Source organism: Cervus canadensis, chromosome 1 (genome assembly GCF_019320065.1).
Source record: "Cervus canadensis isolate Bull #8, Minnesota chromosome 1, ASM1932006v1, whole genome shotgun sequence".
Classification (NCBI taxonomy): domain Eukaryota; kingdom Metazoa; phylum Chordata; class Mammalia; order Artiodactyla; family Cervidae; genus Cervus; species Cervus canadensis.
The window spans coordinates 62,162,824-62,175,801 of NC_057386.1; the positions used below are offsets into that span (position 1 = coordinate 62,162,824).

General features: G+C 39.8%; 1 protein-coding gene across 2 annotated transcripts in view; it reads right to left on the reverse strand.

The window, feature by feature from the left end:
- The window catches only part of LRAT (lecithin retinol acyltransferase), a 154,333-nt gene that overhangs the window by 122,013 nt on the left and 19,342 nt on the right, over window positions 1-12,978 (reverse strand). The window contains exon 1 of one of the 2 annotated variants that reach the window (XM_043484039.1): window positions 11,178-11,245. The exons of the other annotated variant lie outside the window; for it this stretch is intronic. The gene's annotated coding sequence lies outside the window, so the exon portion shown is untranslated. Of the gene's footprint in view, window positions 1-11,177; window positions 11,246-12,978 lie in introns of those variants that run through there. 2 annotated transcript variants of the gene reach the window in all.

The window sequence follows — 12,978 nt, forward strand, 5'->3', positions numbered from 1 at the left end:
GGGAGAGGAACATAAAAAAATATTTGAAGAAATAAAGGCTAAATATTTTCAAGTTTGACAAAAACTATAAATTCACAGATACAAGAAGATCAAACACCAAACACAAGAAACGTGAAGAAAAGCTACATCCTAATAAAACCGTTTAATACCAGGGATAAAGAAAGACTCTTGAAAGCAAACACAAAAGCAAGACATCTTACATGTAGAGATACAATGACGAGAATGACAGCAGATTTCTCATCAGAAGCAATGCTGAGAATGCAGTAGGCATTAACTTTAAATCACTGAAAAAAAACTGCCAGCCTAGAATTCTATACTCAAGGAAAATATCTTTTGAAAAAAAGAAAGACTTTTCTAGACATAAAAAAGCTGAAAGAATTTACCACCAGCAGACCTGTATTATAATAATACTCCAAATATCAAAGTCCTTCAGGCAGAAGGAATGCTACTAGATGGAAATGTTAATCCTTGCAAAAGACTGAAAAGCCTCAAAAATGTTAACTACTTGGATAACTATCTAGGATTTCTTATCTATTCTTTATAGTATTTAAAGCACTTTAGGAACTTTCCTGGCAGTCCAGTGATCAGGACATCACTACCAATGCAGGGGGCACAGGTTCAGTCCCTGGTTGGGAAGCTAAGATTCCACAGGACTCATGGCCAAAAAAAAAAAAAACATAAACAACAGAAGCATTATTCAACAAATTCAATGGAGAATTTAAAAATGGTCCACACTAAAACAAAAAACAAAATCTTAAAATAAAATAAAGCATTTTAAACGATACTTTATTACAATGTCAATAAAATATGAATAACAATGAATAAGAACATAATATTAAATAATAACAATGAATTGTTGAGTTTATAACATACATAGAAGTAAAATGTAGGAAGAGTACAAAAAACAAGAGAAATAGAAGTATATGATTGTAAAATTCTTATACTACATGTAACATCACTTGAAAGTAGACCACTACAGTAAAGATGCATAGAAGAACACTAGAGCCAACACCAAAATAACAACTTTATACTGATATTATAAAATTTTAAAGTGTCATTTTACAATGATAAGGAGGACTTTCATCAGAAGGAAATAATAATTATATAAATATAATTGTCATTAACAGTTTACTACAGCAGTAATTGGGAAGAAGTGGAGCAAAGGCCCCTGGGTGCACTCAGAATGTTCAGAGATGGGAAGAAGCAGGGGCAAACCATAGTGTATACTATGTATAAGCTTCCCATTTCCAAGATTTTATTGGTGCAGGAGAGAAAAAAATGGACCACTAAGGATTTCTAATTTAAGAAAATATAAAAGGTGAAATTTCAGCTAGACAAAAGTCAGAATATAAAACCAACTCTGCAAATTGGTTATTTTACCCCCTTACACCCATAAATTTATGTACTCACACATGCAAACACACATAAGTACATACTATGTTCAGTAATATGATTTTTGGTTTTTTAAAAATCATCTGTCAGGCTCTGTGGTTATGAAAACATATATAATACCTGGGCTTTTAAATAAAAATCCTGCTTTGTCTTTTTTTAAATGTAGACTAATTTTCTTAAATGTCAAACTAAACCTAAGTTTTATTTGAATGTCAAACTAAACCTAAGCTTTATTAATTTGTAAACCTACAAATTAAACCTAAGTATTTTTCACCAAAAAAGAAGGAAAAAACTGCTCATTAACACATTACAAATAAGTGGAAACATATTGGTGCTACCCTGTGGTCAACGTCACACCTTATAAATTTTGTACAAATAGATCGTTTATTGGGTTTAGATGTCCTCACTTAAAAACCATTACAGTTTTTAACTTGCAAACCTTCTTCTGAATCCCTTACTGAATTGGGTTGGCCAAAGAAGTCATTCAGCTTTTCACGTAAGACGTCTCCACTAGTGCTTCATTCCCTGCTGGCTCAGACAGTAAAGAATCTGCCTGCAAGGTGGGAGACCGACTTCTGTCCCTGGACTGGGAAGATGCCCTGGAGGAGGGTATGGCAACCCACTCCAGTGTCCTTGCCTGGAGAATTCCATGGACCCAGGGGCCTGGCGGGCTGCAGTCTATGAGGCTGCAAAAAGTCTGACACAGCTGAGCAACTAACGCATGACATGACATGTCTTTAACTTCATCTGAAACGATTTTGTTAGATTGTATTATGATAGCTGTCAAATCAGCATGCATTTAAAAATACTTACCAGAATTGGCGAGAATACTGAAGATGGAAGAAAGAAAGCAACATTTCTGGTGTGTGGTGCTTTATTATTTCAAGAAAGGTAAAAACCCAACTGAAAGATAATAAAGGATTTGTATAGAAGGTGTGACTGATCAAACATGTCCAAAGTGGTTTGTAAAGTTCTGTACTGAAGATTCCTCACTGGATGATTCCACACTTCATGGGTGGGTAAATGAGTTGAAGTTGATAGCAATCAAGTTGAGACATTAGGTGAGAAAATCATTCGCGCAAGGTTGGTTACGTTCATCGCTTTGATATCTGGATTTCACATAGGTGAAAAAAACCTAATTGACCGCATTTCTGCATGTGATTCTCTACTTGAATGTAATGAAAACGTTCTATTTTTAAAACAAATTGTGACAGGCAGTGTACAGTGGATACTGTACAATAATGTGGAATGGAAGAGATCGTCGTACAAGTGAAATGAACCACCACCAACCAAACCAAAGGCTGGTGTTCATCCAAAGAAGGTGATATTGTGTATATGGTGGGATTGGAAAGCAATCCTCTATTGTTAATATGAGTTCCTTCTAGAAAACCAAATGATTAATTCTAACAAGTACTGTTCCCAATTAGACCAACTGAAAAGCATCTGGAATTAGTCAACAGAAAACATATAATTATCCAATTATGAATTATGAAGTTTCCCGGAAAATGGCAGAAATTAGTAGAACAAAACGGTGAATATTTTCTTCAATGAAGTTCTTTGATGAAAGTGAAAATCGTGTCTTTTATTTTTACTTAAAAACTAGGATAATGCAAGACCGCATGTTTCTTTGATGACCAGGCAAAAACTGTTACAGCTTGGTGGGAAGTTCTGATTCATCTGCCATATTCACCACACACTGCACCTTCAAATTTCCATTTTTCTTTTTTTTTTTTGGTCTTTGCAAAATTCTCTTAATGGAAAAAAAATTCAATTCTTTGAAAGACTACAAAAGGTACTTGGAATAGTTCTTTGCTCAAAGAGAAAAAAGTTTTGGGAGGACTGAATTATGAAGTTGCCTGAAAAATGGCAGAAATTAATGGAACAAAAGAGTGAATATGTTGGTCAATCAAGTTCTTTTGGTGAAAATGAAAATTGTGTCTTATTTTTACTTAAAAATCAAAGGAACTTTTTGGCCAACCTGATGTCTCGGCCTATCTGAAAACAAGTTTGATGTCTTTTGTATTGAAGATCGCCAATGCCTGCCCATACTGTTCATGGGGTTCTCAAGGCAAGAATACTGAAGGGGTTTGCCAATTCCTTCTCCAGTGGACCACATTCTGTCAGACCTCTCCACCATGACCCGTTCGTCTTGGGTGGCCCCACATAGCATGTCTTAGTTTCATTGAGTTAGACAAGCTGTGGTCCGTGTGATCAGATTGGCTAGTTTTCTGTGATTATGGTTTCAGTCTGTCTGCCTTCTGATGCCCTCTCTCAGCACCTACCGTCTTACTTGGGTTTCTCTTATGAAAAGGCAAAAAGGTAGGACACTGAAAGATGAACTCCCCAGGTCAGTAGGTGCCCAATATGCTACTGGAGATCAGTGGAGAAATAACTCCAGAAAGAAGGAAGGGATGGAGCCAAACCAAAAACAACACCCAATTGTGGATGTGACTGGTGATAGAAGCGAGGTCCAATGCTGTAAAGAGCAATATTGCATAGGAACCTGGAATGTTAGGTCCATGAATCAAGGCAAATTGGAAGAGGTCAAACAGGAGATGGCAAGAGTGAACGTCGACATTTTAGGAATCAGTGAATTAAAATGGACTGGAATGGGTGCATTTAACTCAGATGGCCATCATATCTACTACTGTGGGCAAGAATCCCTTAGAAGAAATGGAGTAGCCATCATAGTCAACAAAAGAGTCCAAAATGCAGTACTTGGATGCAATCTCAAAAATGACAGAATGATCTCTGTTTGTTTCCAAGGCAAACCATTCAATATCATGGTAATCCAAGTCTATGCTCTGACCAGTAACATTGAAGATGTTGAAGTTGAATGGTTCTATGAAGACCTACAAGACCTTTTAGAACTAACACCCAAAAAAGATGTCATTTTCATTATAGGGGACTGGAATGCAAAAGTAGGAAGTCAAGAAACACCTGGAGTAACAGGCATTTTGGCCTTGGAGTACAGAATGAAGCAGGGCAAAGGCTAATAGAGTTTTGCCAAGAGAATGCACTGGGCATAGCAAACACCCTCTTCCAACAACACAAGAGAAGACTCTATACATGGACATTACCAGATGGTCAACACCAAAATCAGACTGATTATATTCTTTGCAACCAGAGATGGAGAAGCTCTATACAGACAGCAAAAGCAAGACCTGAAGCTGACTGTGGCTCAGATCATGAACTCCTTATTGCCAAATTCAGACTTAAATTGAAGAAAGTGGGAAAAACCACTAGACCTTTCAGGTATGACCTAAATCAAATCCGTTATGATTATACAGTGGAAGTGAGAAATAATTTAAGGGACTAGATCTGATAGACAAAGTGCCTGATGAACTATGGATGGAGGTTCATGACACTGGACAGGAGACAGGTATCAAGACCATCCCCAAGAAAAAGAAATGCAAAAAAGCAAAATGGCTGTCTGAGGAGGCCTTACAAATAGCTGTGAAAAGAAGAGAAGCGAAAAGCAAAGGAGAAAAGGAAAGATATTCCCATTTGAATGCAGAGTTCCAAAGAATAGCAAGGAGACATAAGAAAGCCTTCCTCAGTGATCAATGCAAAGAAATATACGAAAACAATAGAATGGGAAAGACAGAGATCTCGTCAAGAAAATTAGAGATACCAAGGGAACATTTCATGCAAAGATGGGCAAAATAAAGGACAGAAATGGTATGGACCTAATAGAAGCAGAAGAGATTAAGAAGAGGTGGCAGGAATACACAGAAGAACTGTACAAAAAAGATCTTCATGACCCAGATTATCACGACAGTGTGATCATTCACCTAGAGCCAGATATCCTGGCATGCGAAGTCAAGTGGCCCTTAGGAAGCATCATTACAAACAAAGCTAGTGGAGGTGATGGAATTCCAGGTGAGCTATTTCAAATCCTTAAAAGATGATGCTGTGAAAGTGCTGCACTCAATATTCCCACAAAATGTAAAACTCAGCAGTGGTTACAGGACTGGAAAAGGTCAGTTTTCATTCCAATCCAAAAGAAAGGCAATCCCAAAGAATGCTCAAATTACGCTCAATAGCGCTCATCTCACATGCTAGTAAAGTAAAGCTCAAAATTCTCCAAGCCAGGGTTCAGCAATACGTGAACTGTGAACTTCCAGATGTTCAAGCTGGTTTTAGAAAATGCAGAGGAACCAGAGATCAAATTGTCAACATCCACTGGATCATCAAAAAAGCAAGAGAGTTCCAGAAAAACATCTCTTTCTGTATATTGACTATGCCAAAGCCTTTGACTGTGTGGATCAAAATAAACTGTGGAAAATTCTGAAGGAGATGGGCATACCAGACCACCTGACCTGCCTCTTGATAAACCTGTATGCAGGTAAGGAAGCAAAAGTTAGAACTGGACATAGAAAAATAGACTGGTTCCAAATAGGAAAAGGAGTACATCAAGGCTGTATATTGTCACCCTGCTTATTTAACTTATACACTGAGTACATCATGAGAAACCCTGGGCTGGAAGAAGCATAAGCTGGAATCAAGATTGCCGGGAGAAGTATCCATAATCTCAGATATGCAGATGACACCACCCTTATGGCAGAAAGTAAAGAAGAACTAAAGAACCTCTTGATGAAAACGAAAGAGAAGAGTCAAAAAGTTGGCTTAAAGCTCAACATTCAGAAAACTAAGATCATGGCATCTGATCCCATGACTTCATAGCAAATAGATGGGGAAACAGTGGAAACAGTGGCTGACTTTATTTTTCTGGGCTCTAAAATCACTGCAGATAGTGATTGCAGCCATGAAATTAAAAGACGCTTACTGCTTGGAAGGAAAATTATGACCAACCTAGACAGCATATTAAAAAGCAGACACATTACTTTGTCAACAAACGTCTGTCTAGTCAAGGGTATGGATTTTCCAGTAGTCATGTATGGATGTGAGAGTTGGACAATAAAGAAAGCTGAGTGCCTAAGAATTGATGCTTTTGAACTGTGGTGTTGGAGAAGACTCTTGAGAGTCCCTTGGACTGCAAGGAGATCCAACCAGTCCATCGTAAAGTAGATCAGTCCTGGGTGTTCATTGGAAGGACTGATGTTGAAGCTGAAACTCCAATATTTTGGCCACCTGAGGTGAAGAGCTGACTCATTTGAAAAGACCCTGATGTTGGGAAAGATTGAAGGCAGGAGGAGAAGGGGACGACAGAGATGGTTAGATGACATCACTGACTCAATGGACATGAGCTTGGGTGGATTCCAGGAGTTTGTGATGGACAGGGAGGCCTAGCCTGCTGTGGTTCATGGGGTCGCAAAGAGTCAGACACGACTGAGTGACTGAACTGAACTGAATACCTGCCCGTAGTTCATGCTCCATTAGTGATCACCCTAGTGAGCTGAATGTATGTATGTATGTAAGTGTTAATGTATTCATTAACACCTAAAAACAGGAGAATTTATCTTAAAGAAATAATAATGATAAAAAGACACCAAGATTTAGCTACAAGGATATCCACTGTAGCTTATTTTAAATAGTAAAGAAAATCGTAAGCAACATATATGTCCACTTATAATAAGCTACATCATTTGAACCAAGCATGCATGCATGCTAAGTTGCTTCTGTAGTGTTCACCCTTTGTGACTATGGACTGTAGCCATGGGATTCTCTAGGCAAGAATACTGGAGTGGGTTGCCATTTCCTTCTCTAGGGGATCTTCCTGACCCAAGGACAGAACCTCCATCTCTTGCATTTCCTGCACTGGTGATGCTTTACCACTCAGCCACCAGGGAAGCCCTCTTGTTTGAGATACATAAGTTAACTTTTTCATGTTTATAGTCCACAGCAAGGAGATGTGATGGACGTGCCCCTCAGCCCTCATCAACTGAAGCTGGTTCAGACACAGAGATTGATGATGATGCCCCACATACAAAGCATCTAATAAAAGGTTTATTACTTACATAGTGAGGTTTTCTGGGGAGAGCAGAGTCTCCTAAGCAGATCCAAAAATGACTTGAACCTGGATTCCAGTCCTGCCTCTGCCACTTAAAAGCTATGTGCCCTTGGGCAAATGGCTTCACCTCTCTGAGCCTGATTTCTTGCTGTTGTTCAGTTGCTAAGTTATGTCTGACTCTTTGTGACCTCGTGGACTGTAGCACTCCAGGCTCTTCTGTCCTCCACTATCTCCTGGAGTTTTCTCAGATTCATGTCCTTTGAGTTGGTGATGCCGTGCAACCATCTATCCACTGTTGCCCCCTTCTCCTTTCATCTTCATTCTTTCCCATCATCAGGGTCTTTTCCAATGAGTCAGCTCTTTGCATCAGATAGCCAAAATATTGGCGCTTCAGCAACAGTCCTTCCAATGAATATTCAAGGTTGATTTCCTTTAGGATTCACTGGTTGGATCTCCTTGCAGTCCAAAGGACTCTGAAGCGTTTTCTCCAGCACCACAATTACAAAGCATCAGTTCTTTGGTCCCCAGTCTTTTTTATGGTCCAACTCTCACATCCATACATAACCACTGGCTTTGACTATACAGATCTTTGTCAGCAAAGTGATGTCTCTTCTTTTTAATATGTTGTCTAGGTTTGTCATAGTTTTCCTTCCAAGGATCAAGTGTCTTTTAATTTCATAGCTGCAGTCACTGTCAGCGGTGATTTCAGAGTTGAAGAAAATAAAATCTGTCACTGCTTCTACTTTTTCTACTATTTGCCATTAAGTGATGGAACCAGATGCCATGATCTTAGTTTTTTTTAATGTTGAGTTTCAAGCCAGCTTTTCCACTCTCCTCGTTCACCCTTATCAAGAGGCTCTTTAGCTCCTCAACTTTCTGTCATCAGAGTGGTGTCATCTGCATATCTGAGGTGCTTGATATTTCTTCTGGCAATCTTGATTCCAGCTTGTGACTCATCCAGCATGACATTTCCCATGATGTGGGGCAGGGGGATGTCAGATGGAGCAGGGCCCAGGAGGGGAAGTTGGCAGTCAGCAAGCAGAGGTGGCCAGTGAAGTGGAAGTGGCCATAAGGGCTAGAAGCACCCTAGCTGACATTCCCGAGTCCACATGCTCACTTGTGCTCTACAACCACGGAACTGCTGCCTTTCCCTAGCCATCACATCTGCATCAGGGGCTGGGGCAGCAGGTATACTGGCATTATTGCACCTGACTTCTCTCTCAGCCCAAGACCAGATCATACTCATCTCTTCCAGGCAGCCTTCTCTGATACAACTTCAATCCTTCAGGCCTACCCATGCAATATCTGGGACACATTTAAGTTAAAACAAAATTATTCGATGTTTATCTTAAGTTCAAATTTAATCAGGCATCCCATATTCTTCCCAGTTTTATTGAGTCATAATTGACAAATAAAAATTATGTATTAAAAAACAAATTTTAAGGGCTCTAGAGAGCAAGGAAAGGAGATTGGATTGTACTTTATTGCAGTTCAGGGGTAGGGCTGGGGTGAGGGTGCCCACATGTAAGATTTGTGTTTTCAACTTGTCACTGGAACCAAATGAGGGAGCTTGCCCAAATGCAGGGGAGTAGGGGTGCTAGACAGCTATCAGCACCCAGACATCAAAAATGGAGTCAAGCTTTTATTACACATATATAATGATTGGTTTTAAATGAAATATATGTGTTCATACCCATAGGTAGATGATGGGAAGAATATATGACTATAGCTATATGTAGTGGGATTATTCATTGGAAGGACTGATGTTGAAGCTGAAACTCCAATACTTGGGCCACCTGATGAGAAGAGCTGAGTCATTTGAAAAGACCCTGATGCTGGGAAAGATTGAGGGCAGGAGGAGAAGGGGACGACAGAGGATGAGATGGTTGGATGGCATCACCGACTCAATGGACCTGAGTTTGGGTGGACTCCGGGAGTTGGTGATGGACAGGGAGGCCTGGCGTGCTGCTCTCTGTGCGATTGCAGAGTCGGACACGACTGAGCGACTGAACTGAACTGAAGTGGGATTATTATTACATTTTACTTTATTCTTTTGATCAACCATATTTTCCAAAATGAACCTATATTACTTGAACTAAGCTCATGAACCTCTACTACTGAGCCTGCACACCTCGAGCCGGTACTCCACAGTCACAGAAGCCCCTGTGATGAGAAACCTATGCACTGAGATGAAGAGTCGCCCCCGCCACCCCAGCTTGCTGCAACTAGAGAAAGCCTGCCAGCAGCAAAGACTCAGCACAGCCAAAAATAAAATAAGTAGGTTTTTTTTTGTTTTTTTTTTTTTAAGATAAAGGAGGTATACAATCCTAGCCGTGACCTTCAGAGTCCTCTGCCTCCAGGCTCCTGCCCATATCTCCAAGCCTGTGCTCTCACCATCCTTCTAGCTGCATCCCTCTATCCCACCACTTAGGACTCATAAGCTTCTACATCCCTGCAGCCTGTGTCTTTAGACCCTGGGATGTGCAGTGTCGTGTCTTCTACTTGGAATTTTTGTTTTTTCACCAGAACAATCTCTGTTCACCCTGAAGGTCTCAACTTAAATATCACCTCCCCTGAAGGACCTTCCTCGCCCCCCACTGAACAGGTTAGGACCCCTGCTATAAACTTCCTACACTTCCTAAACATTCCCTGCCATGATGTTCGTCGTATCTCTAGTAACAACTAGAATGTTTGTTGGGGCCTTACAGGCACTAAACTAAGGGCTTCACCTGCATTCTCTCATCTAATCATCACAATAACCTATGTGGATACAAAGATGAAGAAGCAGAGGCCCTGCAATTACGTAAGTTCCCAAAGTCACACAGTTAGTAAGAGATAATGATAAATGCTGCCAGTCTATTGAATCTACATAGGATACAATTTGCTCAAACCATTAGCAAGACAAAGATTACAAAGAACAATACTTCCTGAGCAGGAGGAAGAAAAGAGAGGAAAAAAGAGGTCAGTATCAGTAAGAGCCAGGCCCTAAAGAGACACTGATTGGAAAAGGATGGAAGGAAGTGACTACTGGAAGGAAGCAGGGCCAAAAGCTACATGGATCTGAGGGGCAACACGAGGGGTCTGGCCCTGAAGCAGCCCCCATGGGAAAGTGTAAGCTTAAAACTAAAGAACTCTCTGGGTTCGGTCTGAATGGGCAAACAGGGCAAACCTAGAAGCCTGAAACATGGATCTTCATTTCTACCTAAACAACACAATGACTGTCATTCTCTTTCCATATGTAGGAAAAGTGGGCCCACTATCCCTGAGAAGCCTAATCTGACTTGAGAATATCTTACAATATAGAACTTCAAGCCCCTAAGGAATTAGATGGAGACATGCCAAGAATTGGGAATTTGAAACAGGAAAGGATCATTCCTCCTAAATTTAGGGAAAGTTACTATAAAAAAATTAATGTAAGCAAAATAGCCCCCAAAGATGCAGAAGGGGCTTCAAATTGTAAACTACCCTAAGATTCTTAAGAATTACAAGATATGTAATATAAAACCTGGGGATACTGAATACGTGCAGAAGTTACTACACCAACCACACAGCACAGCTTATAAACCAACTTCACATGGTCATCTCCGAATAATCTGGTTAACAGTAACAACAAATTGTCTACCATTTTAAACAGAACATTATTGTTCTATAAAATTGAATTTGAAACTCACCATGTGCCTTTTGATACACTATATATCAACCCCAAATAGGAAAGCAATTTATTTTCTTTGGTTTGCTTTTAATGTTTTAAAGTTAACGAATCGGCACCTGAAAACACATTTTGAAAAGGCTAAAGAAAATGAACTGTGTTAGAAAGTAAAACAAAGATGTTAAACTTGAGCTGGTAAAAGTGTTCTCTCCATAAACTCACTGTATGAATGAGGGGTCCCAGCACCAAAGCACTGTCCACAGCATACTGTCAGAACCAAGTCAGCACCAAGGTCCAGGGCCTTGCTCTTTGGGGAGAAGGACATCGCTGTTACTGTTTTTACCCCAGGTCAGATGAAGGCTTTTGATTAAAACAAGCAAAATAGCCAATGTTATCATTTCACCCGATGACACAATATGCCTTAAGTAATTCCAGTCATAAAATAATGTGGATAAAAACAATCCTAAATATTTACTTCTATTACCTTTTTTTTCAATCAGCGTTTCCTGTAGAGCTGTTTGTCAAGCATTCTGTCAGCACCACCTTCATTCTATTCTAGTTTATCTGGGCAGAAGGTGAACAGAAGTCATTTTACTACAGGGATCCTATCTCACAATCATCTGGCATCCCAGGCCACCATGAAAAGGTGGCTATCAGTCTAAGCGCTGACCTTTGTGTGTTATCTGTCTTCTCCCTTAGATGCTCTTATACTCTTAGTGTTTCGTTTTAGACAATTGTGCTGATACTTCTGGTATGGATTTCTTTTCCTTTAATCTGCCTGAGAGTGAATCTCCTTCTTGATTCTGTGGATATGTCTGTGCCATCAACCCTGAAAAACGCTCAGTCATCATCTTTGAATACTGCTTCCCCCCACCCCTTCTTTACATTTTCTTCTTCTAGAAACTCTTAATTCTAGAGTTAATATAAGAGTTGAGGCTTATAATTCTATCCACATATTTATTTTTGTTCATTTTCTGTCTCTTTTCCTTGACCTGTACTCCAGATAATTTTTTTCGGATCCATTTTCCAATTCATTAATCTATTAATTGAATCTAATCTGCTGTTTAATCTATCGGTTGAATTTTTATCAATATTTATGCTTAATTAATAGAAGTTCACTTGCCTTCTATTAAAATCCATCTAGACCTTCTTTGAACACTTCTTGTTCTTTGCTCAGGTTTTATTCCAAGCTTCTCATAGCATTCTTTCCTTAGTACCATCTGTGCTTGCATGGGGTGTGTTCAGTCATGTCTGACTCTGCGACTCCATAGACTGTAGCCCGCTAGGCTCCTCTGTCTATGGAATTTTCCAGGTAAGAAAACTGGAGTTGGTTGCCATTTCCTACTCCAGGGGATCTTCCTGACCCAGGGATCAGACCCGCGTCTTTTGTGTCTCTTGCACTGGCAGGAGGATTCTTTATCACTGTGCCATCTGGGAAGGCCATCAGTACTTGACACCTGGTAAAGTGCAAAAGAGGTAAAATCCTACTTGTGAAATGCAAATATGTTTTATGAGTCTTTGGATATTTATAATATTGGTACTAGCTGACAGGAACCCACAGAAAACCAAATGACTCATTTGTCTGAGTGTGAACAGAACAGAGCAGCTGATAACTACTGCTGCTGCTGCTGCTAAGTCGCTTCAGTCGTGTCTGACTTTGTGTGACCCTATAGACGGCAGCCCACCAGGCTCCTCTGTCCCTGGGATTCTGCAGGCAAGAATACTGGAGTGGGTTGCCATTTCCTTCTCTGGATCTGATAACTATTAACAGCTTATCTTCCTAGAGCCAGGAATGTAAATGTACTATCTGCAGAGTTAGATTTGTGATTTGTGGAAACTGCTGTGGAGAGAACCATGAGAGTCCTCCTATTTCTGTGTCAATAATGTATTGCTAGTTCATCTGTGTCCTTCTCCTAAAAACAGGTTATTTTTTCACTACTTAGAAAGTAACTGCTATGAGTGAGTTTGTTGCCTAACTATCTATTGATATATTTAAATCTGATTCAACATTAGCAAGTGACAG